Consider the following 26,024-nt stretch of genomic DNA (forward strand, 5'->3'; position numbering starts at 1 on the left):
AAGCATATTTCCCCCCTCAAGCTCAGATAAGCCTAGGAATGACCACACCCAAGCCATTTGCCGACTTCCCCACTTTTTGGACATCAGCCAAGATACAGGAGTGGTGGCTCATTTAATTAAAGTCCCCCTCAAATTCCTTCTAATTCTGGTGTCCATAACTGGCCCATCATCACTTTCTTCAAACCGAGTGTTTCTGAGGTAGACACCACAGTTTAACCATTTTTCAATACTTAGGTATTTTGCGTGAAGAGGATGGGGAGTGCACATGTCGTGGGGTGTGTGGATGTCAGAGGACAATTTGTGGAAGTCACTTCTCTGCTTGTGGGTCCTCCTGGGATTCATTTAAACGTGGGTCATCCTATGGGTGTGCCCTGAACATCAGGAGTCTTAGAAGAGATCCAGATAGATCCTGTCATGGAGACACTGTGGGGTACAAATGGGATGAGAAGATGGGATGGGTTGGTGTCAGGGTGTGGGTCCCACCCCTGCCCCTGTGGGTTTTTCACGGAGACCTAACTGCCCTAGACTATAGGAGGGAGCTAGCCACAGCAGCAGCCCTCTGATCCATATAATGAAAATATCATCTGTTTTGTGTGATTCAGGATAGAATGGGCTCGGCAAAGGCCGAGCAATCAGGAAATGATGGCTGTCGTTTATTCCCTAATGTGAAATATAGATATAGAAACACTGAGTGATTGAGGATGTCGGATTCTTGAATGTGCGAACCAGAAGGGTGTCGTCCGGGCTCGATTTTCCCTGGGTAATTAAATGGCTCCTCTGTCACAGCTTTATTGAGAGATAATGCTATTTATTGTGCGCTCTGTTTTCCCAGGGTGGGACCAACAGGATCTGCTTGTCAGATAAATCCAGAAACAATTGGGAAGTGAACTCTTTGGATAAGGCCTGCTGGGTGTCTGAGTTTCGGGTGAGGTGGGGGCACAGCATTAATTAATGTCACCTCATTGCTGTCCAGGGATGGCCCCAGCCACAGGAAGGAAAATGAACTACGGGACAAGGGTTATGTTGTCATAGACCCTTCGCAAGTTTCTCCTCTGTTCCCCACCCTTTTTTATGACCTGGTTTGTGTTTCTCTGAAGTAAACAAAACCAACTTCTAATAGAAAAGAAAAAATACAAGACAGTGCATATGGGATGGACATGACTCCCACCATGCAGAGGCGGGGAGGACAAAGCTTTCTCACTCTGCTTGTGTGTGCGGTGTGGCTCTTGGCGGGGCCCAGCACGAGGAGGAGAGCCTTACGGTGTGTGCGCACTTCTCTGGGATTGTCAGAGCAGGTAGAAACCCGAGCCAGCACCCGAGCCTCAAGCTTCATAACTGTGAGCATTGTGGAATCCTACACAGCATTTCTGACTCTCTTTGAGAGAGACCGTGACTTTTCATCTGATTTACGAAGAGCTTGGTAGCCTCCCAGACCAGAGACTCGCTGTAATTACTAAGGAAACAAACCCAAAGGAATCAGTTCAAATCTGCAAGGGCAGTCAGAAGCCAATGAATGTAGAGCTAAGTGCAGGGGTAGGCTCTGTTACTATTGGCTGGGGGTACTGAGTTGTTTGAAGCCCCTGGAAAGAAAGCTGAGCTGTGGGCAGTATCCTTGGGTCAACCACCGAGGCAGAGTCCAGCCACAAGGGGCTAGCAACTGTCTGGCAAGCTCAGGAGACACAGGTCACAAAAGCCAAAAAGAAGCTGTGACAAAACCAACAAGCCTGGTTTGGATTTTCTTTATTTTTTTCTTTTTAAAATTTTTTGTTTGTTTGTTTTGTTTTTTGTTTTTCTGTTTTTTTTTTTTGAGACAAGGTTTCTCTCTGTAACTGCTTTGGCTGGAACTTGCTTTGTAGACCAGGCTGGCCTCGAACTCAGATTTTCAATTCTTTTTTTCGAGGCTTAATGGACCCAGCAGTTCTACAGACTGAAGTATTTGGGAGCTTTTATGAGAGAGCGTTAAACCCTGACACTAACAGAATTTCCCTAAGAATAATAGGGGCCACACTGGGCTTACCCAGTGCTGTGGTCAACCAGGCTTGCCACAGCCAGGGGAGGGAGGCCTGGAACAGCTGAGGGATGGATCCCGGGCAGCCACTCCCCTCCCCCCAGGACAGGCCATTCCTGCTTCATTCCTGCCTCACCTGGACTGGAGATTTCTCAGCTTTATTATAGGCTAGGAATTTCGTTCCCCTAAGCCTTGGTTTCCCCATTTATAAAAATGGGGATAAAAGTGCCTGCCTGTTGGATCCTTTCAAAGATAACCGAACGTAGATTAGGCATCTAGCTGATCCCGTCATGTTCCTTGTGTCGAATATATTTTGGATTGTGGAACCATGGTATTGTAACTTCTTATGACAAAAAGTTGATGGAACTAACTCTTCTGGAAAGGAATAGGGCCAGCAGTTCAAACTCAAAGGCTGAGAAAAATGAAAGAACCTTTTTTGCTTGCTCTTTCTGGTCCCTGCCCTGCCATGATTGACCCCAACTCTCTTGATGTGATTTTAATGTTGTGATACAGGGTCTCATATATCCCAAGCTGGCCTTTAGCTCCGTCTCCATAGGTGGCCAGTCACACATGACCTAGAATTCCTGATATCGCTGCTTCCACCCAAAGACCACACTTGGCTCTTGGTTTGATTGGTTTGATTCTTAATTACTCAAGAATTAAAAATAAAGGAAACAATACATTACAAATGATCCCAGTGAAGTTTAGTGGACTGGAAAGGGACATGGGAGGGAGGGAAAAGGGTCATGGACTACTCCAGGGGACAGAACATCCTTATAAAGGCAGAGAGAGACTTGGCTGCTGCAGCTTGTTGAAATCATCAAGACTGGTTGGGGAAGTGCTGGGGACTGAGGCCAAGGTGACCCCAGAGAAGTCAGAGCAGCCTGTAGCATTGACCACTCCTTTGTATAATTAGAGAAGGGACCTTCTGTACCCAGAGTATGCAACCGGGGTTTAGCTCATGATCACCCTCACAACAGGTACTCACGGCATATGTTAACTGAGGGCCGCGTAGACTCGGAAGTTCAAGCATCCCTCTCCGTCCACAAGGACCAAGGGTAATGCTGAAGTCATGCCCATGTTTTGGGGGGATGGCAAGATGAAGAGATAGAAAGGAACTCAGGACCTTTCCTTCTTGGGGCCTAGGGAAAGTCCCTTTCAAATGTGTCCAGAGATTTGTAGACTCTCTCAGCCCCTCTCTTACCAGCTGCTCTCAGATTCCCCACTAGGACAGGTTCTGAGTCCTCCCTCCAGGTTCCAGCGCCTCTCTTCCCCTCCACCTCTTGTCCCTGTAGCTTCAGAGAACTACAGAGTGACCTGTGCACAGGCAGGCTTTGAAGAGATTGTTCTACAGTCTGACAGTAAAGCTAGTGATCCCTTTGCTTGGTGAGCCGCCTGCCCTGTGAGGAGTGCTCGAAGGTGAGCCGAGAGCCATCTGGCCGCTCCCTCGTTCATGTCTTCACACGGCTGCCTCCCATTCCACTTCCTTATACTGACTCTTAGGAGGACATGTGTCTTCTTCGGGCTTAGGGCCTGCCTAGAGCACCCGTGATGACCTCATCTTGAAAGCTTTAACTTAACCACATTTGCAGAGGTCCTTTTCCCAAATAAGGTCACAGCCAGGGGTTCCTGAGGCTAAGACAAGGATACACCTATCCGATCCAGCTCACAGCACAGTCCCACGCCTGCACTATCTCCGGAAGTGTTTTCTTGTCCTTCCCCTAAAATTTGGGTGTTCTTTAAATACCTCAAGCCATCTTTGGGTAGAATATGGAAGATTCCAGAATATCACTGGAATAATAGAACACTGTTGACTAGGGATTGATATTTCCTATAAAGATATAAGCTTGGTGCTTAAGGGGGGGGACGGGACAAAGATCCCCAGATGTGGAGGCGCATACTATAACCCCAACAGTTGGGAGGCAGAGGCAGGAGAATCAGGTGTTTAAAGTCATCCTCAGCTACACGGCAAGCTTGAGGATAGCATGGAACACCTGAGACCCCATCTCAAAACAAAACAAAAGACTGAAAGACCTGTAAATCTGAGTGCCTCTCCCACCTCCGCCACTTCTCATCCCTGAATTCTTATGTCTTCCTAAGAGGTGTGGGGTCTCCATGCTTCCTCCTGTACCTACATCTTACATCTTTCTTTCCATGTATACATATATACATGCGCATGCCTATCCTATCTCTCAAGAATAGAACCCAGCAGGGGGAGGGGGTACTGGATGGGGTTAATAGTCCTTGCTCTATAAACCCGAGGCCTGAGTTCAAATCTCTAGCACTTGGGTAAAAAACTCCATGCATATACGGGTATATGCATGGAGGCATATACCCGTAACTCTGACATTGGGGAGCACACACAAGGCAAATTCTGAGAGTCTGCTGTTGGGCTAACCTGGTGTAAATAGTGAGTTTCCTGTTGGGTGATACACTGTCTCAAGATAACAAAGTGGAAATCTCTAGAGAGGGACATTCAATGTACTGCTCTAAGCTCCCTGTGCGCCATTGTCTTTCTTTCTTCCTCTCCTCCCCACTTCCCCTCTGCCTCTCTCCACCCTCCTCTCTCTCTCTCTCTCTCTCTCTCTCTCTCTCTCTCTCTCTCTCTCTCACACACACACACACACACACACACATATGCACAAAAATCTAAGATGTAGTTCTGTAGTAAAACACTTGCTGGCACACATGAGGCTTTGGGTTCATCCCCAGCATTACAGAATAAACGAGAAATCTGACCCCAGCTCGCAAGCCTGGCATTTGAGGCTGTACCACTTCTTTACCCTCAACACACTTTCCTGATATCAGGGCTGCCTGACATTCACAAACCTCTCCTGCTGTGCCCTGCCCTGGCATCATCTCAAGTCCTGGAGCCTCAGGCCCAAGGGACTTTTATATTGAAATCTTTCAGCTCATTTAATGTTGAATCAAACATTAAAATGCATCCACCTGCCGCATGAAGTATTTTTGGGCACAGGAATATTTTTAAAGGTTTTTGTATGACAGCTTCAGAGTTTATGCGACTATGTGTGAACTTTTGAGAGTGTATTCAGAGTTATAGCCAACTCCCCTGTACTGCAGGCATTGTGGGTAGGGACAGCATCCAGCCTGCGAGAGTCTTGGTGTGCGGCAATGTCTTCGTGACCTCTAAACTCTAACACTAGGCCCAGCTCTGTTTAGTTCTCTGTGCCAAGCAGTTGCGAACTCCGCTTCTCCTGTCTTCCTTTCCTGTTTCTCACGTCACCCTTAAATGTGCCCTCTCTCCTCCTAGACTGCACCCAACTGACCATTCTGTCTCCAGCTCTTACTGTGAGGGAGGTCTCTTAGGGGTGTACAGTGTTCACTTTGATCTCCCTTTCAGGGTGATGCCTCTGTCACCTCCCAAAGCTGTCTCTCCACAAACAAGCACTTCCCAGAGTGTCTGTGTGTGCTCCTTGGCTCTCTCCTCGGCTTTCACTGGGCACCCGAACATGGCAGGGCTCTGATTCTTCTCCCATACCCCCAGCCTGTGATCCCAGCCCAGGAAGACCCCGTGACCCTTCTACTTTCTTGTGTAGTGAGACAGGCTTCAGCCTTATTCTCTATAGTATCAAGAATTATAGTAGTGCACCGTTTGAGAGGCCGCGCCAGGGAAATGTCTGCCCTAGGGATGGATCTGGTTGCCTGGAGACTTCCTGGATGATCAGCATGTGTCCCTGGTGGAACCTGTCACACTATAATCGCTGTCACCATGGCTCTCTGTGGCAGATCTAGCATCTTCTGTTTTACAGATCTGTCTGTGCCTTTCCTTTGTAGTCTCCCTCGCTACCTAGAGTCACACGAGGAGATGGGTCGTGGGAATGGCAGGCCCTCTGCACAGATGACACACTGTTTGGCTGTGTTTGGGACACAGTAACGGTCAGCCACATTTCACTGCTATTGCTATCAGGGAACAGACGCTGAGATCACAGGACTATTGGCTTGGTCACCAGATGTGTGATATTCAGTCATGTGCTGATGTCACTTAGTGCCAAACCTGTGTCTCTTACCTCGTTTTCCTTTTTATTGGCTCGAATCTCACACTTGGCTGCCAGATTCTCTGCCTGGTGTGAACATGTGAACAGAGGTGGAGACTCCAAGCAAACAGGTCAGCGAGAAAGCCTGTCAAACAGGAGGCTCAGAGTCGAGGGAGCCGGTCAGAGGCCAGGCTCACGGAAGAGCCAGTGAGCCACAGCTCCGCTCTCATGCCAGGCAAACATAAGGGGCTGGAGCTGAGCTCCAAATCCAGACAGTCTCATCTCTAGCACTGTGTCAGGAGCACAGGACACAAGGCTCACGGGGAGACAGACCCTCTCACTGTACTGCTAGCACTAACAGAGCTGTGGTTTGAATGAGTCCTGTCCCCACCCATCACTGCTGGGCGGGACTCACAGACCTGCCGCCTGAGTGACACTCAGTGACCGCTGTTCTAACTTTGTCAATAATGACAGGAACGTTCTAAAAAATATTCTTTCCTGAATTTAAGTTGACTAGGGGTATAAAAAAACCAATGTGATATTTTTAAAAGAAGGATTCTATTTTGTTTCTCATTAATAAATCCCATAAATTTAGATAGCTGTTTTAGCTTCCAATAGAGGTCTAATGAGTATATTTCATTACCTGGTTCTCTCCAAAGCCCTCAGAAACGGATTCTCCAATCACCTTCGTTGTGCTTGTGACTTAGGTGGGTCGTAGGGTGCTCACCAAGCTCACAGACACTCAGCCTGGAGGGGAGGCATCAAATAGTCACTTTTCCACTTCAACAACCCAGACTCAGCTGGGAGGCGGATTCAAGGCCGGCCTGGGCTAACTAACTAAGTAAGATCCAGTCTCGAAAACAAAATAAAAGAAACACAAACACATCCCCTAAGCACTGTGGCATGCTCACATCTAGTGCCCCATGACGCCCCTGTGTCTTCAGGACAAGGAACACTTTCTAAAACTAGCAGACATATTACCCACCTCTAGCTTTTTGTTATTTTATACACACAAATGCATTTAGTTAGTCATTGTGATTTTGTTTCTTTCTGCCACCGATTATCTCGTCTTCAGAGAGAGGGAATTCACTTCTAGCGAGGCGACAGCGTAACCAAACTAGACACTTAGATCCTCAGGTCAACTTTTATTAGCTCGGCTAGTGCAGCGGCCGAGAAACTCAAGCCCGGAGTTTCGTCGGCTTTGCAAAAGCCGCCTCAAGAGGGCGCTCCGCACAAGCCTTTAACCTACGCCGTTCTCGCCAGGCCTGATTCTGGGTTTGGGACCAGCACTGTTTTCAGAAAAGGGATCACAGTCCTTGTGAGCACGGAGGAAGAAAGTCTGTGTAACCTCTGCGCTAGAAACAAAACGAAAGTACAGAAACCCCGAGGGCTTGTTTGTTTATCTTTGTTTGCTAGTTGTAAAATTTATTTAGTTAAGGTTTGTTTTCTTGAGACAGGGTTTCTCCGTAACCCTGGCTGTCCTGGGACTTGCTCTGTAGACCAGGCTGGCCTCGAACTCAGATTCACCTGCCTCTGCCCATCAAGAGCTGGGATTAAAGGCGTGCGCCAACCCTGTCGGCAGAATTTTTATTTGTTTATTTATTTTTTAAGTCTGCTGCAGACAGCAACAGCGGGGCTGGAGAGATGGTTCCGTGGTTAAGAATCCTGGCTGCCCTTCCAGAGGACCTGAGTTCTGTTTCCAGCGCAGCTCACACCTGTCTAATTCCAGTTCTAGGGGGTCTGGCTGCCCACAAACTCCGGTGCTCAAGCCCATGTAGACAGACAGACAGACACCACAAAATAAATCAGAGAGACAGAGAGAGAGACAGAGAGAGAGAGACAGAGATCACTTGTAGAGGGTATGACAGTAACAGAACTGCCTACCCAGAGATCAAAGCTCACAAGACACAGAAATTTAGGATCACGATGAAGGTTGCTCAAGCAAAGCCCCTCTGACCAGTTTCCTGTGGGGTGTCACTGCAGCAGGACTCTTACGATGGCAGGAAGAATCTGAGACAGGCCCTCCTCAGGTAGTTGAGACTGAGACTGACCCAGAACTCCTTACAGAGCACAGGTTGTCCTCAAACTAGTGACCCCCCTGCCTCTGCCTCCAAAGGGCTGAGGTTAGAAGAGTGCCCCACTGTTCTTAAGTGCTGGGAAGGGAACACTCTCCGTTTTCCCCAGTTACTCATTTAAACAGCCTGCAACTCCCAGCCTGTTCCGAGACAATTCATTCATAGATGCCTGGCACTGTGGATAGCGCCAAGTCCTGAATGCGCTGTGTTTATCCCCAGTCATAATCGTGCCTGTGAAAAGTTTAACTTACAGGGAAAATAATGTGAGATATTAGCAAGTAATAGGATACAATATAATGATGGATTGGCTAAGATCTTAGCAGCCCAAAGTCCCAACACCACTAAAACAGATGTGGCGGCACACGCCTGTCATTCTAGCATACAAAGTAGAGCCAGGAGGAGTTCAAGGTCCTCCTCAGATACACGGAGACGTTAGGGCCGTCCTGGGCTACATAACACTCTATCTCACAAAAATAATAAGTAAATATATCTCAAGAATTGTCTTCGGGCATAGCGGCACTGGTCTATTCTAGCCTTTTCGAAGGCAGGCATAGGAAGATCTCCCAGTTTGAGTTACACAGGAAGGCCATGTCTCAAAAGCACAACAAACAAAAATAATTATGGGTTTGATGGGATTTTTTGTTTGTTTGTTTGGTTGGTTGTTTGCTATCTTGGGACTACCTGGGGTAGCTGTTCTGCTTTCATGTCTGTGACCGTGCTAAAACAGAACAAACAAACAAACAAAAACCACTTCGGCCAAAGACAACATAGGGGGAGAGGGGCAGAGGGTTTATTTGGCTTATACTTCCGGGCCACAATCTGTCACTGAGGGAAATCAGGACAGAAACTTAAGCAAGATCTTGAAAGCAGGCCTAATTGCCCACACAGCCTGAGAACTCACTGCAGCCCAGGAGGAAAGCTCCTTGGTACCTTACTCTCAGGTCCATGCTTAACTAGATTTCTGATGCATCCTGGGACCACCTATGACCTGGTCAGTTGGGTCCTCCTAGGTTAATCAATAACCGAGAGCCCTGAGCCCCCAGAGACATGCCCACGGGCTAATGGGACCTGGGTCATCCCCCGACTGAGACTCCCTCCTCAGGCCACTCTAGATTGTGTCATGGTGGCAGGTGAAGGTAATTAGGGCAGTACCTGGCGTACAGAGGGAAGACTGTGGCTCCAGGGGGCTGCTGCACGGCATTTAAAACGTTGATACAGTCTTGAGGCACAGGGCACAAGGTATTTGTTTTTGTTCTTTCAAGGATCCTACTAGTTCTAGGGGGAATGTAGAGACATAGTTTTAAAAAAAAAATAATAAATGTGTGTGAGGGGGAAATGAGAATAAAATAAATAATGTTTAATTCATCTGAAGGAAGGGTGACAGGAAGACTTTTAAAATGGATGGAATCAATAGAAAATGAATTGTGGTGTCAGGCTTAAATACAAACACATTGATAATTAACAGTAAATATAAATGGACTAAAACATCTCTACTTAAAGACAGAGATTCTAGTCGGGGGGAGATTTAGCTAAATAATGCCTTTAAATATATATACATAAAGTAAGTAGAGGGACTAGAAAGATGAATCAGAGGTTAAGAGCACTGGCTGCCCTTTCAGAGGTACTGAGTTCAATCCCCAGCAAACTACATGGTGGCTCACAACCATCTGTAATGAGATCTTGCGCCCTCTTCTGGCCTGCAGGCGTACATGGAGGTAGAATGTTGCTTACATAATAAATAAACAAATAATTTTTAAAAGAAATAAGTAGATGGGGGAATGTGTGTCACAGAAAACATTGTGCTAACCAGGCATGGTGGCTCATGCCTGTAATCTCAGGACTAAGGGGGCTGAAGCACAAGAACCGCTGTGACCGGAGAATACACTGGGCAGTATAGTGGACTCTGGGCCAGCCTGGGCTATAAAAACAGCTAAGACAACCAACCAAACAAACAAATAAGAAAGTCTCAGTATGCTTTAAAGAGCTGGAGTGGCTATATAAACATATGATTAAGGAGACTTTGAGATGATCAAAGTCACTGAAAGGGAAAGTGGAGCTTTCCCAAGAACACAGAACAGTAATGGACTGATACAACTCATAAAGGGGCTTAAATAGATGAAGGAACAGTGACAGAATTTAAGGAGATCCCTGGTAAATCCACAATCACAGTTGGAAGTTTTAACATTCCTTCATCCGTAATTGGTGGACATACTAGACCAAAAAAACCCACATTCACTCCTGTAGATGGAGAGAAAGCCACAGGGGACAGAGTCACCGCCAACCAATGAGGGCTCCGCACACAATCGGTTCTGATTCGATTTTTCTGGCTAATGAAGAGCAGTTGTCTCGGCATCCTTTGCTGCTGGAAGGACATCTTGAGATTGATTATAATTGCTGTGAGAGGGAGCCCGAGGTCTTTGTCGGGGCAAGGGAGCAGCTGAAGGGTTTCCTTAAACCCTTGAGGTCAACCTCTGGGCCTAGTGAGCGGAGTAAATTGCTTCCACTTGAGGAAGGTGAGCCCTCTTAAGCTATCTCCAAGGAGGCACAGCAGGCTGTCAGGGGAGCAGGCTCCGTGGAGAGTCCTCATGCCTAGTGTTTGACTATGCTTATGAGGCCTTGAGCTCCAAGATGACAGTTTCACCTCTGTGGGTAAGGGACACTTAAGCCTGTTATCTCCCGGCCACCCTCTTCACCAGATTCTTCAAGGAGCCACTTAATAGGATTATGGAAGGACAAAGGCCAACCATGTCCTCCGCCTCCAAGGAGACCCCCCCCCTTTCTGTCACATAGTTCTCAGTCTCCTGGGAAGGGAATTTTTCAATTTCCTGCCCTGACAGTGTTTAACGTTTTTCCACGCTTGAGGAGATGATGAATTTAAATCTTGTGAGCACCGACAAGGGCAGCATAGAGGAGTAGTTTGCGTTAAAGCGTCTTTTGTTTCTCTATCAGTTAAGATTCCTGTGGCTATGGAGACCTGACCCCTTGGACTATTCTGAAACGATCTCTCTCTCTCTCTCTCTCTCTCTCTCTCTCTCTCTTTCCCTTCTGTGTCCATCTGTCTGTCTGTCTGTTGTCTATATTTATGTGTGTGTGTGAGGAGGCCAGAGATCAATGTTGGCTGTCTTTCTCATCACTCTCCCCCTTATTTCTTGAGATAGGGTCTCTCACTGAATCCGGAGCTCGTTGATTTGGCTAGACTGACTGCCCAACGAGCCCCGGGGATCCTCTTGCCTCTTCTCATGGACATTGCAAGTGCCATATCACCCAGTTTTTAATGTGGGTGCTGGGGATCCAATCTCAGGTCTTTATGCCTGCATGGCGAGGACTTTACTGGGGACTGAGTTGTCTCCCCAGTCCTGGGAATTCTTCTACGTAAATGTCTTTAGTCTGAACTGTTCTCTGCTTCGTACATCTATTGCCATCCAACTCTTCTCAAACGAAAGACGGGAAAGGAAGGAGGAGGGAGAAAAAGAGTGTGGGGAGTCATTGGAAACTTAATTTATTAAAGCCAAGAAGCCAAAATTTTAAAATTTTAAAATTTTAAATTTGCATATGTTTACTGGCAGGGAGAAACATCCAAGATCAAAAATGCTACATTTTTTTTTATCAAAAGGCAGACATTTTATTAGTCAAAATTACATTTTACATTTAATATTTACATTTTATTAGTCAAAAGGCAGACGTTTTGAACAAATGGGGAGCGATTTGTTCCAATGGACTTCCATCTTTAAATAAGTAATAAGCATTGAAAAAAATCCCATGCTTAGCCTGTGCAAGACTCTGGGTTGATTTTAAAAAAAAAAATCTGCCTCAGCATAGGAGAAAGAGTGAGAAAAAAAAAAATTGCAACTAACGGGGAGCGGGTAAGTGTGAGCACCCAGGCTCCTTGGCAGAGTTCTTCAGCACCCCTCAGGGTGCTGTTCTTAGGTTCCTCTGGGTAAGTTACTATTCCTACCTGATGCCACACAGAGCTTCATGCCTCCCATCTGTCCTCCCCGGTCCTTGTGGCAAGTCCCTCCTGTGGAATGTAGTATTTTCTCATGTTGTCCTCAAAGAGCGAGGTCATGAAAGAGCAGAGCCTTCCGTCATCCAGCCAGGCGAAGGCCCGCCATTTCCCCGCTGAGATGCTGACCGAGAGGCCATCTAGGGGTCATCTCAGAACCAATCTGATGAGATGCCTCGCCCAGTAAAGGAGCTTGCCTTGGAAGCCCGATGACCCGAGTTTGAGCCCCAGGACCCACGCAAAGGGTGAAGGAGAGCACTGGCTGCACAAAACTGTCCTCTGGCCTCTCAGCATGCTCTACGGGTGGGTTTCCTTGACCTCCAATAATATCAAAATTTTTGAAGACAATTTGATGAATATCTAAATGAGCTATTTCTACTGCAGTGTCCCGATTCCTCTTCCTAGTTCGCGTGTGTTGATCAGTTTCAGAGCGCTTGCTTAGCACGTGTGTGGTCCTGGGTTTGATCCCAAGCACGAACTAACTAACTAAATAAGCGGATTACATTTTCCAAAGGGGAAAGAAAAAAAAAAAACACATTTAAAGACTGAGTGTTTGTCTCAGAAGTTTTTTTTCGGCTGTTTGTTTGCTTGTTTTGAAACGGTCTTGAACTCACTCACTACACGACCCAAGCTGTCCTTAGATGCTTACTCTCCCTTAGCCTTCCAAATTCCGTGCTCACGGCGTGTGCCACCACATCTGCTGACCTTACCTCCACATGGCGGATGTGTGAGGGGAAATAGGGAGAAAAACTTGTCGTCTGCGTTTTCTTCAGATGACTGATGCCATCAGAAGCGACGGCACAGTAGAAAGTGCTGAGTCCGGTGAGACCCGGTGGCTTACACCTGTGTGTTGGGCGCCTTTATCTCAGCCAGCCTCTGTGCTCTCCTCTGTTACTGGGGCCATCCTCAGTACTTTCCTATTGCTATGATGCAGACACCATGGCCAAGGCCACTTATAGAGATGAAGGGTTTATTTGGATGTATGGTTCCATGAGGATGAGAGTCCATCGCCGTCACCGTGGGGAGCATGGTGGTGAGAACAGGAAACGGAATGCTGAGGGCTCGCAGTTTGAATCACAACTAGGAAGAAGAGAGCACATGGGTAATGGTGGGAAGTGTTTGAAACCTCTAAAACACGCCCCTCGTGATATACTTCCTCTAGCAAGGCCACACCTCCCAAACTTCCGTAACAGTACTACCAGCTGGGGACCAAGTATCCAAATGCCGGAGACTATTAGGGACATTTCATTCATACCACCACAGGGGAGTTAGCCCTTTCCTGTTCAGATGGGAACACTGTACAAGGACACAAAAACCACGACTTTGAGGATGACCGTGCAGGCGCTGACAAGCCTTATCTTCCATTCTATTGGCAGCCTGCACCACTTCTTTCCATTTTGTGCAGAACCTCTTCTTTCCCTTTGGTCCTGTTGGCTATTCTGACTGTGGCATCTTCCTTCATCCATTTTTATTTTCAGTTTACCCTTTTCCTTAACCCATGAGCTACCATGATTTTCATAACTTACCACATGCCTCCAAAACTACTTCAATCATTTCAAGATACCTTCCCCTTTCGGTTGTGTGTATGTGTGTGTGTGTGTGTGTGTGTGCGCGCGCGCGCGCGCGCGTGCGCAGGCTAAGGATTGAACCTAAAGCTTCCCACATACTAAGCAAACAGTCCCTTATCACTGAGTGCCTCCACAACCTTCCTCTTTTAAAGAAGACATTCTTTAGTCTCATTTGGCAAGTTTCTGAGTTTTTTGTTTGTTTATTTGTTTTAGACAGTCTCATATAGCCCAGGCTGGTCTTAAACTTGCTAAAGATGATCTTGAACTTCTGATTCTAACGCCTAAACCTCTCAAGTGCTGAGACTGTGGGTGTGGACCAGCACACCTGGTTTGTGCGGTGCGTGGGATCCAGCCCACAGCTGTGCGCATGCTAGACAGGCGCTGTGCCAGGTGAGCCACATCCCCAGCCCAACGATCTGGTGAGCCGAATAGTCCATGGCTTGTCACTCAGTTCCGAGAGCCTAATCCTTGCATTTTCATTTGGGAGCTCACTCTTATTGGCATTGGAAGGACAGTCCTCTCTGGTTGTCTCTCTTGGGGTCCTGGGGACCTTGGGGGCTTCACTCCAGCCTCAGCTCAACTCAATAGGACAGACCTCTAGCCAGAAACTCGGCCTTTCTAGTTCCCTGGGCGCTTGTGCTTTTTACTTCTTTGGCTGCGGATGAAAGTCCATTTAAGAGGGAATTTTAACAACTGATTTGTTGTCGGACATGAAGCTCGAAAGTCGGCTCACCCATCGCTGCTCTTACTCTCTTGTGTCTGGGCTTGGTGGCCTGATTTTACTTCTGAGAAGGCTCATTGATGTAATCCTTAAACAATTTAAACCCACAGATTAAGAACATATGTTTCTTCCTGTCACATGCTGTGAGAGGTTTCAGCTAATTCTGAAGTCTGTATTTAAGAATGTCTTTAAAGCAAAATTGTAACTATATCTATATTATCTACAAGTTGTGTCAAATATGGCTGTTGTGGCCCAGAGAGTATTAAAGGTTACCTCAGCATTTTATCATCATCATCATCATCATCATCATCATCATCATCATCATCATCATTTTGACCTTAGGTGGTCTGTTTATTTTTCTTGTAGAATGTTAGCCCCAGTGTAGGTGTGTAAAGGAGGGTGCCGTGTGGGTGTGTAAGGGAGGGTGCAGTGTGGGTATAGAAGGGGGGGTGCAGTGTAGGTGTGTAAGGGGAGAGTGCAGTGTGAGTGTGTAGGGGAGGGTGCAGTATGGGTGTGTAAGGGAGGTTGGAGTGTGGGTGTGTAAGGGGTGCAGTGTGGGTGTGAGGGTGTGCAGTGTAGGTATGTAAGGGAGGGTACAGTGTGGGTGTGTAAGGGAGGGGAGTGTGGGTGTGTAAGGGAGGTTGATAAGGTGGGGACTTGTTTTTACTCCCTGATGTTAGTCCAAAAGTCAGGAATGAACCTCAGAAGCGGGTTTAGTCAGTATGCCTTTAGCTCATTCCTTGAATCTGCTCGTATTCTATCTGCTCCCTCCTGGAACATGAGTTTCAAGTTTTACTATCTACAGTAGTAGAGGACTTCGTCTCTTACCTCACTCTATCTCTGGAGTGCCTGTTGTTTTGCGTGTGTGGAAGCCATGATTGCACCTGCATTTTTTCCAACCTGAGTCCACGTGACTGTGGAGACGCTGAAAGGTCGGCCTCCATCAAGACCGAGAGGCCTAATCTGGGTTCAGAAGATAGAGGAATTTTCAAAGGGGACTTCCTCAGTCAAAGTGTGTGTGTGTGTTTGTGCCTGTGTGTACTAGTGTGTATGTTGTTCCTCAGGTGTTGTCCACACATTTTGTTTTGTTTTGTTTTGGTGTGTATGTGTGATTTTGCTTGCTTGTTTTGTTTTTGGCTAGGTCCCTCGCTGGCCTGTGGCTTACCGACCAGTCTAGGCTGGCTGGAGTTCGAGCCCCAGTAAAGGGTTTGTAAGTGTGAACTACCACACCTAGATTTTTTTTTAATGTGAATTCTGGGGGTTCAATTAAAATCTTCGTGCTTGCGTGACAAACATTTTATTTCCTCACCCATCTCCCCAGTGCCACAAATAGTTGTGGGTTTTTTAAATTTTGTATCTTATTTTATGTGTATTCATGTTTTGCCTGCATTTATGCCTGTGCACCATATGTGTGCCTAGTGCCTCCCGAAGGCAGAAGAGGGTACTGCATCCCCTGGAACTGAAGTTACAGATGGTCCCGTGCTGGGAATCGAACCCAGGTCCTCTGTAAAGGCAGCCAGGGCTCTTAACCACCGAGCCATGGATCCAGCTTAGTTTTTGATGCTGTGCAGTGGTCTTCTTTGTTGATTGACTTACAGGCCCACGTCCTTGTGACTGTTGAAAAAGGGTTAAGTGTCACCCACAGTTTTAGTACGTGAGAAACATAACCTATCCAAAGCTTATAATCTACGCTCCAGATCAGACCCGGCTCGCCCCTCTTGAATGGGACCATTGCAGGCGTGCCAAACGCTACAGCTAGTCAATTGTATACATCTGGTAAAACTTTTCATCCCGGCTAAGGTTTGCGGCAATGTGATTTTAATTACAGACAGATTGGCTAGCTGGAAGAAAACACAGGCGCTAACTGGAGAGCGAAGCTAAGCCACGAGCCCTTTCGAAAGTGGTCCTGGTTTGGTTAGGAGGGATTCAAGCGACTGCTGGCGACGTCTGTTTCAGGGGAGCTCTGGAGGTGGGAGGTGACTCATCTCCAACCTGGGGGCTGGTTGTTGATGTGGAAGGGCGGTAATTAGATGCGTGCTGATGCTTGTCTCGTTACTGTGGTCCTTGGGAGCACAGGTGTTTCTCCCAGACAAAATTGCTCTGGATCGGACCACGTTCGCTTTGAAGGCCCCGGGAAATGGAGAGGCAGAGGTGCCTTTCCCAGTCTTTTCCCCTAAGCAGACGTTATTAGGCCACACTCTTGCGTCTCTGAAGTTCACTCCACACAAAGATTTCAGAAGTAAAGCAACGTCCTTTGTATAAGCAAAGGCGCAGGAAGCCAATCGCGTCAGGATCTCAAATGCCCGGTTCCCTGCCCGGAGCACAGGGAGACTTTCCTGTGTGCAGGGGGACCCGTCACTCTGGAATGCATGTCCCCAGCCGAACAACACAGCTGTAGTTTTCTTCAGAACTCTCTGGAAGGGTACCTAACTACCTCGCTTTCTCCATGTGAACTGAAGCTAACTCCCCCTCAACCCCCCCCTGCTTTACTAAGGTGTTTACTGGAGGAGGCTTGCAGTCTTCAAAACACAAACACTGACCCAGATGCCTGCTCTGCCCCTTAGTCTCCGGGAGGAGATGGATTTAGCTTAGGGAGGATATAAGATGCCATCTGCTTCGCCAGAGCCCACCCTGCTGCCACCCCAGACCGGTGCCAGGAGAGGGGCAAGCATGTAGTATGTGATTTCGTTGTCGAGGAGCCAGTGGTAAGCCTCTGGGAGTGTCCAGGTTTCCTCCCAGTGTTCCTGGAGCCCCCACCATCACCTGGTAGATGAGCTAAGGAATCCTACTAGCTGACAAGGAAACTTTTCTTATCTACCATGGTGTTTGGCCAAGGAGAGCACAGGCCGTCCCCACCTGCCCCGTGACTCCTTGACCTATCCAGATGGCTGCCACAGAGGTGACGGATGTCTTCTCCCTTATTCACTGACCTGTCTGGTGAGTTCGTTGTGTGTACACCAAAGCCTTCAGCATGGATGCGCACTCTACAGTTTGGGCTTTGGTGTCAGCCATTTATCTTGGGGCAGTCACTTTAACCTACAGGGACTCCTGGGCCTTGTTTAGTCAAACAGTCACCAGTCAACTTCACTCCCTGTCAGGGTTTCTGTTGCTGTGATGAAACACTGCAACCAAAAGGGGAGGAAAGGGTTTATTTGGCTTACACTTCCACATGGCTGTTCTTCACTGAAGGAGGTCAGAGCAGGAAGTCACACAGGGCAGGAGCTGATGCAGAGGCCATGGAGGGTGCTGCTGACTGACTTGCTCCCCATGGCTTGCTCAGCCTGCTTTCTTATAGAACCCAGAACAATCAGCCCAGGGTGGCACCACCCACTATGGCTGGACCCTCTCACGTCAATCACCGATTGGGAAAATGCTCTCCTGGCTTGCCTACAGCTCAGTCTTACCGAGGCATTTTCTCCATCAAAATGCTTTCCCCTTAGATGACTCTAGCTTGTGTCAAGTTGACATAGAACTAGCCAGCACGGTCACTTTGTAGCGAAGGGTCGTAATGTCTCCCTTTGGGGGACATGGCAGAACTATCAGTTAGCTAAAATGTAGCCTCTGAAAACGTTTCTGGAGGGCAGCTTCCATATTGTAAGTGCTTCTCTAGTCTAGGCTAAATGAGGAGACTAACATTAACTTCCCTTACTTGAAAGGATTTTTAAAAATATGCTGTTTAGTCATGTGTTCAGATATATAAAAATGACCTCTCCTGGTCATAAAAATACATTTATTTCTCTTTAAAAAGGTAAGAGGAAATGAGGAAAGAAGAGAAGCCATTTGTTCTAAGACACAGATTTTTTGTCTTTTTCACGTATGCTCCAGTGGCCTCAGCATGCTTGTCCCAGGCTAAGTTAAGCCTCAGGTAGCCACTCCCACCAAACCCAGATTCTAGGAAGCTGTCTTCTGGCGCACTGGGGAAGGGGACAGGCTCGCAGAGATGAGGTGGAGGCAGTACAAAGAGAATGATGGCTTTGGGTACATCCTCTTTGGGTACCAGGTCATGTGACAGAAGCTGAAGCCATGACTAATTAGAGCACAGAGGCTACCCCAATTATGGGCATTTAGAGAAAATTATGGGCTAGCAATTGCGTTTGCTATGGTAGGGGTGTACCCCAAGAACTTTAGTGGCCCTGGAAAGGAATAAGAGGGTATGCCGGGGAGAATCACGGGCCTTACAGAGGGCCCATGTAGGGCAGAGTCAAATGATGAACAAATATTCTCTGAGCAATGACATAGGGAAAGTCTTCTAAGCCTTGGAGATGAGGCAATGATCGATAAATATTAAAAATTGGGTGGGGGTACTAGAAAGTGGTTGAGAACACTTGCTGCTCTTGGAGAAGACCTGGGTTTGGTTCCTAGAACCTACATGGAAGCTTACAACCACCTGTAACTTCAGCTTCCCTGGACACTTAGGCACACATGGAGTACACATACATGCAAGCAAAGACATACATGTAAAATAAAACCAAATGTCCTCCTAGAAAAATCTGGCCTTGGAGAGATGGTTCAGTGGCTAAAGTGCTTGTGGGTTCAGCTTCAGATCCTGAGCAGCTATGGAAAAAAAGAGATAGGAAAGCCCACGGTGGTGGCGGGTGCCTGTAATCCCAGCAGTAGGGAGACGTGGAGTCTCACGGGTTGTGTCCTACACACCTCTAGGGGGCAGCACTAATGACAACGCTAGGTCACCTCCTAAAGTGGCTGAGGCTTTCTTGTGTTTTGTAGCTCGGCATGTGGGCCGTTGCTTTAGTAACAAACAAAGGCATTGACGGTGAGAGTTTTATAGATTTGCAAGGATTTGTCATCTGGTGGGACTGTTCCATGGCTTAGGAGGTGTTATCTTTTCATGTTGAAAACTGCAGACTCTTTTCTTTTTCTTTCCCTCCCTTCTTCCTTCCACATCTCTCTCTCATTCTCTTTCTTTCTAAGACTTTTATTTTTTTAATATAAAATCAATTATGTGTATAGGTGTGTGTGTGTGCGCGCGCGCGTGCATGCAGGTGCCCAAAGAGATGGAGGAGGTCACACAGTACATGTTTTTAACCACTGAGCCATCTCCCCAGTCTCCTCCCTTCCCTCCCTCCCTCCGTTCCTCCTTCCCTCCCTTTCTCCCTCCCTTCCTCCCTCCGCCATTCACTCTCGCCCTCTCTCCACTGCTTTTGGCTCCTCATATCTTCTCTCCTCGTATGTTTCTCTCCCTATGAGATTTTGCTCTTTTGCCCAGGGTGCCTAGAACTCCTGGGCTCAAGTCATTCCCTCCCTCTCAGCCTTTTTAGGTGACTGGAAATGTAGGCATATCCCACTACTACCAACTCCCCACCCCACCCCACCCCACCCCACCCCGCACCCACCTTTCAGAGAAGGGTCTCCCCTCTGCAGCTCAGGCTGACCTTGCACCCACTTCCTATCCCAGGTTGGCTTTGAACTGTCGGAGAATTCCCTGTCTCTTGCTCTGGAGTCCTGGGCTTACAGGCTTGAGCCATCATACCCAGCCTTGTGTTTCTCTTTGGAAGCCCTTGAGAAATTGCATTTTTATGTCCTCTCCTGCCAGCGATGGGAGTGTGGGGGTTTTTGTTGGTGGTGTGTTCTAGGCTTCCTAGCATGCAGCTTGTCCCATGCCATTTCTACAGTGAGCAAGGCAGAAAGACACAGGGACCCTGCCGTTAGAATGGATGGGTCTATGGACGTGGACGAGGAAACCAGCATCCCTCATTCACAAGCATCACGTGTTGCTTTACAGCTTCGTGGATTTTGCTTACATGCTTCAGGGGAAACATCTCTAAAATGTGGCGGCCCAGAATTATTTAGGTTTGGCCTGCTCTCTGTGGCATCCCGAGGTTCCCAAACCTCCTGATATTTCTCAGCAAGCCAAAATGCAGCTTAAAGGAGGCAGGAGGCCCTAGAGACGATGTCAGAGCCCAGTGTCTTCCTGGATGCCACACTGCCAAGGGCTAACGAAAGGGAAAGAATCCTTGTTGATTTCAGGGCAGCAACTTTGCCTTTGCCTTGTGGACATGCTCCAAACCTGTTGTCCCCTGGGAGGTGGTTGCCAAACTTTGAGCTGGAATGGGGCCTGGCACTGGCAGCTCGTACACAAAGCCCTGCCTGTCTCCACCCTCTTCATCCAGTGGAAACATGTCAGGCCGCCTCCCCAAAGGCTCTGCATTTATTTGAAAGAATGTTAGAAAGGAAATGTATCGCTTACCATCTTCCTCCCTCTTTGGGAGTGTTTATTGTGATTGGAGATCATTTCGGTCCACATGGCTGTGGCTTTCGCTCTCGTTCTTTGTGCTCCTATGTTAAACAGCTCTGGGAGAAAATAAACAGAAGGGGCCGGTTTTCACTCAGTGATGGCAGAAGGAGAGAAGTTGGACTCTGGAGGGCTGGAGTTGCACACTCAGGTTCTGCCTTGGCCGTGTGCTGGTTTTTCTCACCCTGGAGTCTGGCCAGGAGGAACCTGGAGGCCTTGGCTAGTGGGGGTTGGGCGCTCAGACACCATAGCCAGAAAGCAGAGTGAGCTGGCGTGTGATTTGGAAGAATTTACCTGGGGGTCTGTCTCGGCCGTATCTGCTGGAAGAAGAAATTCTGAACCTAAAAAGAGGGCTGGGGAGAGGGCTCTGTGGGTAAACGCTTGTTGTAAAAGCATGAGGAAGAACCAGAGTTTGGATCCCCAGTACCCATGTTAAAAACTAGGGTACCCCACATTGTGCCCTGTAACCCCAGCCCTGTGGAGGCAGAGAGAGGCAGAGGCTGTCTGGCCAGCGAGCCCAGGCAAATCAGAGAGCTCTTAGTTCTTTGAGAGACCCTGTCTCAAAAATAAAAGGCAAGAAGGATGGAGGAAGACATGTCAGTTTCTACCACTTGAGCAAATGCATAATATACATACATTCTCCCCCCCCCCCACGTACACACATGCCACAGGCGCATATGCACACACAGCACACACGCACACATACACACACAAGCACACAAATGCAGAAACACACACAAGCAAGAAAGCTAAAAACATTTTGACACCAGACTTTAAGTTAGGCCCCAAGCTATAGGACAGTTGTCTCCTGCAACAGCACATTACACACACCTGCTATTAAGCCTTGGGAACACCTGCTGAAAGGGGAGGAGCCGCTCCTGCTAGGGTGACAGCTCACAGACAGTGACCACACCCCTCACCACACAGCCTCTCTCCTGCCAGACTAGGGAAAAGAGCTAATTTAATTTTGCTTGTCCTACCAGGCCTGGAAATACCAAGCAATTCATCTCCATATTGTTGGTTCCTTATTTCAAACCAATGATCTCTTCCTGTAAATCCCTGGAGTTCAAGGGGAAAACCCGCAACTCCAGAAAGCCACACCAAGTGCATGATGTAATGCCTTATTGTAGGCGAACACTATTCAAGCCAACCAGGAAACCGTGTACTCTCCTGTCCCAGAAGCAGGCACCAGGCCGCCACCCCTGCACCACCCCCTCCATGCTTCAACAGTCCAGTCTCTCTCTTCCTGTGGTCCCCAGTTCCCTGTTTTCCTCTTAGGGGTCTTAGCACCCCACTATGCTGTGCTGCCTGGAAAAGCTTCTTCTAACCCATTGCAAAAATATCTAATGGGGCTGAGGGTACAGCTAAGCCATCAAGTAAGCACTCAGTATGTGCGACTGCATCCTCAGCACCAAGATAAAGAACTAAGAACACACAGTTCATCTTTTCAGTCCATGTTATCACTGCAAATGTCTTCGTACACTTTGTCTGCTGAACAACCTTTAGGTAAGACTAAGAAGTAGTTAAGCTAAATCCTACCAACCAATAGACTCACTTTTAAAAACTTAATGTAATTTTATTATTTTTTAGTTACTATGTCACTTGTGGCACCTACAAATTTGAGATTCTCAAACAAGATTTATTTATTTATGTCTTATATGTATGGGTGTTTTCGTTCCGGTGTGTATGTCTGTGTACCATGAGCATACAGTACCTGTGGAGACCAGATGAGCAAGTCAGCTCTTCTGGGACTGGAGTTATAGGTGGTTGTGAGCTGCCACATGCATGCTGGGAACTGAACCAGGTCCTCTGCAAGAGCAGCCAGTGCTCCTAACTGCTGAGCCTTCTCTCCATCCTCACCTTTGAGACTTAAACACATACAAACAAAGAGTGTATCACCTACTCCTGTGCAAAACAGTGAGACCTAAACATACTTTAAAGGGACAGATGAATTCCTTTAGAGTCTAGACTAACAGTGAAGGGTGATGCTTGCTGACATTCAGGAAAGACTTTCCACCCTGTGAGACCTTTGATTTTGTGACATGCATGGTTATAATAAACACCGGCATCCTCTTCCAGGTTATCTTCTTATAAAGAATAGAAAACAGCCTGTAACTCTAGCAGAAACAGCAGAAATATCAACCCCACCCGTGGGCTCATGAGCAAGTTTAGGTTTTGGAGTCACCAAGACCTGTTCTGCAATCTGGGCAATCATTAACCCCGCTTCTTGTGTTTCTTCTCCATTAAGATGAAGATAACAGGACCAATCGACTAACCCAAGTCCACGTGTCCTTTAGCTGTGGAGGACAATTGTGTATGTAAATCTCTACTGTATTGCCCCTGAACCTATAAGCCAAACCAGACTCTTCATTCTAAAAATAGTGATAGTGTGGTCTAGATGTGGAAACCGATAGTCCCAGAACTTTGGAGGCTAAGGCAGGAGTTGCAAGGTTGAGGCTAGTCTGTGCAATATAATGAGACTATAAATTAATAGGTGAGTGAATGAATAAAGACTAAAGTTGTTTGAAAAATTACACACTGAAAAAAATCAAATGTAGTTTCATCTTTCATGGGAACCAATGCTTTCAGAATTTCACATAATTTATTAATATATAATAATACATAGTAATCCTTAAAATGGCAGCCTAGACTTAGACTCCTTTTGGTTCATAAAATAATTTTAGACAGAATAACCCTTTTCTGTTTTTTATTAAATTGACTTTTCTCTCTAATACTTCTGTTTATTTTGAATGATGTGTATGTGTGTGTGTTGGCAGGTATGTGCACATGAGTGCTGGTGACAGTCGAGGCCAGAGGTATCAGATCTCCCTTGAGTTGGAGGGTTAGAGCAGTTGTTAGCTGTATGATGTGGGTGTTGGGAATTGAACTCAGGTCCTCTGGAAGAGCAGTGCAGCTAGAGTGTCAGCTGGTTGTGAGCTGCCTGGTATGGCTGCTGGGAACTGAACCCAGGTCCCGTTGAGCCATCTGCCCAGCTCCTTAATTTGCTGCTTAATAGAATTAAAACAAAACCATACCTCGTTTCTTCTGCTTTAAGTATTGGCTAACGTCCCCTTATTAGCGATGACCCAGAGTGAGGGACTTGCCTATAACCCTGTGACATGTAGCCGTATCATAAATGCTGGGTAAAATGTCAACACTGAGTTCTTATTTCTTGTCTCTGGAACTACTTATTTTGTATGGTACTTAGTTCATGTCATGATTGCCACACATCTGCCTAGTAAAATGTCAGTTCAGTAGTGGATAAGATAATTAATTTTGGCCTCATCTTATGTCATTGCTTAATAGGTAAACATGTAATTCTTTAGTCACCAAACTAGCACAAGGAGTTGACTGCCCCTTGCCTTACTGTACACCCTTCACCAGAGGGAGGCACACTGTGGTGGCACAAGGCCGTTCTCTAAGTGGACCTTGTCTCTCTAGCCATGAGTCTGTAGTCAGAAACCTGAGCGGGTTGCCACAAACCCACAGCTTGTAAACACGGTAGCCAAAACATGTCTGAAGGAAGTTTTAAAAAAAATAACAGAATATTTAGTATTGTTTTTAATGAAAAAGGCTATCACATATCCCAATACCATGACATCCGTAGGGACACTGTCCTTTTGAATGAAGGTCACTGAAGGCTGAGCTGGAGTTGGGCTCACTGCCTCCTGGCTTCCTGTTCTCCATGCTTTCCTACTGTTGGGTGATAGTGAGCTGGGAAGATCCATTCCCTACCCAGCCAGAGCTTGGTTGAGCTTCTGGCTACATCTTCAGTTCTTTTTTTCTTTTTTTAAATTGATTTTTTATTATTAAGCTCTACATTTTTCTCTGCTTCTCTTCCTGTATCTCCCTCCCCTTCAACCCTCTGTCCCCATGCTCCCAATTTACACAGGAGATTTTGTCTTTTTCTGCTTCCCATGTAGTTTAGATCTATGTATGTCTCTCTTAGGGTCGTCATTGTCTAAGTTCTCTGGGATTGTGATTTGTAGGCTGGTTTTTCTTTACTTTATGTTTAAAAACCACTCATGAGTACATGTGATAATTGTCTTTCTGTTTCTGGATGACCTCACTCAAAATGATGTTTTCTAGCTCCATCCATTTTCCTGTAAAATTCAAGATGTTGTTATTTTTTTCTGCTGTGTAGTACTCCATTGTATAAATGTACCACATTTTCCTTATCCATTCTTCAGTCGAGGGGCATTTAGGCATTCCAGATTCTGGCTATGACAAACAATGCTGCTATAAACATAGTTAAGCCCATGTTCTTGTGGCACGAATGAGCATCCTTTGGATATATACCCAAAAGTAGTATTACTGGGTCTCGAAGAAGATTGTTTCCTAATTTTCTGAGAAATCACCATACTGACATCCAAATGGGGCTGTACCAGCTTGCATTCCCACCATCAATGCTCTCCAGCATAAGTTGTAACCAGTGTTTCTGATCTTGGCCATTCTTACAGGTATAAGATGGAATCTCAGAGTTCTTTTAATTTGCATTTCTCTGATGACTGAGGATGTTGAACATTTCCTTAAGTGTCTTTCAGCCATTTTAGATTCCTTTGTTGAGAGTTCTCTGTTTAGATCTGTACTCCATTTTTTTATTGGATTATTTGTTCTTTTGATGGCCAATTTCTTGAGTTCTTTGTATATTTTGGAGATCATACCTCTGCCTGATGTGGGGTTAGTGAAGATCTTTTCCCAATCTGAAGGCTATCGTTTTGTCTTGTTGACTGTGTCCTTTGCTTTACAGAAGCTTTTCAGTCTCAGGAGGTCCCATTTATTTATTGTTTCTCTCAGTGTCTGTGCTGCTGGGGTTATATTTAGGAAGTGGTCTCCTGTGCCAATGCATTCAAGTATACTTCCCACTTTCTCTTCTATGAGGTTCAGTGTGGCTGGCTTTATGTTGAGGTCTTTAATCCATTTGGACTTGAGTTTTGTGCATGGTGGGTCTATTTTCATTCTTCTACATGTTGATATCCAGTTATGTCAGCACCACTTATCAAATATGGCTTCTTTTTTCTATTTGATAATTTTTGCTTCTTTATCCAAGATCAAGTGTTCAAAGATGTGTGGATTGATATCTGGGTCTTCTTTTTGGTTCCATTGATCCTCCTGTCTGTTCTTGTGCCAATACCAGGCTGTTTTCAGTACTGTAGTTCTATAGTAGAGTTTGAAATCAGGAATTGTGATGCCTCCAGAAGTTCTTTTATTGTACAAGATTGTTTTGGCTATTCTGTTTTTTTTGCTTTTCCAAATGAAGTTGAGTATTGTTCTTTTGAGGTCTTTGAAGAATTTTGATGGGCATTGCGTTGAATCTGTAGATTGCTTTTGGTAAGATAGCCATTTTTACTATGTTAATTCTGCCTACCCAAGAGCATGGGAGGTCTTTCCATTTTCTGGTGTC

At 46.5% G+C, this 26,024-nt stretch overlaps 1 protein-coding gene across 1 annotated transcript in view; it reads left to right on the top strand.

The window, feature by feature from the left end:
- Positions 1-26,024, top strand: part of Scaf8 (SR-related CTD associated factor 8) — a 186,016-nt gene that overhangs the window by 142,224 nt on the left and 17,768 nt on the right. The window lies entirely within an intron of this gene.

This window comes from Alexandromys fortis, unplaced genomic scaffold (assembly GCF_014885135.2).
Source record: "Alexandromys fortis isolate MF-2015 unplaced genomic scaffold, M_Fortis_MF-2015_v1.1 scaffold_23, whole genome shotgun sequence".
Taxonomy (NCBI): Eukaryota; Metazoa; Chordata; class Mammalia; order Rodentia; family Cricetidae; genus Alexandromys; species Alexandromys fortis.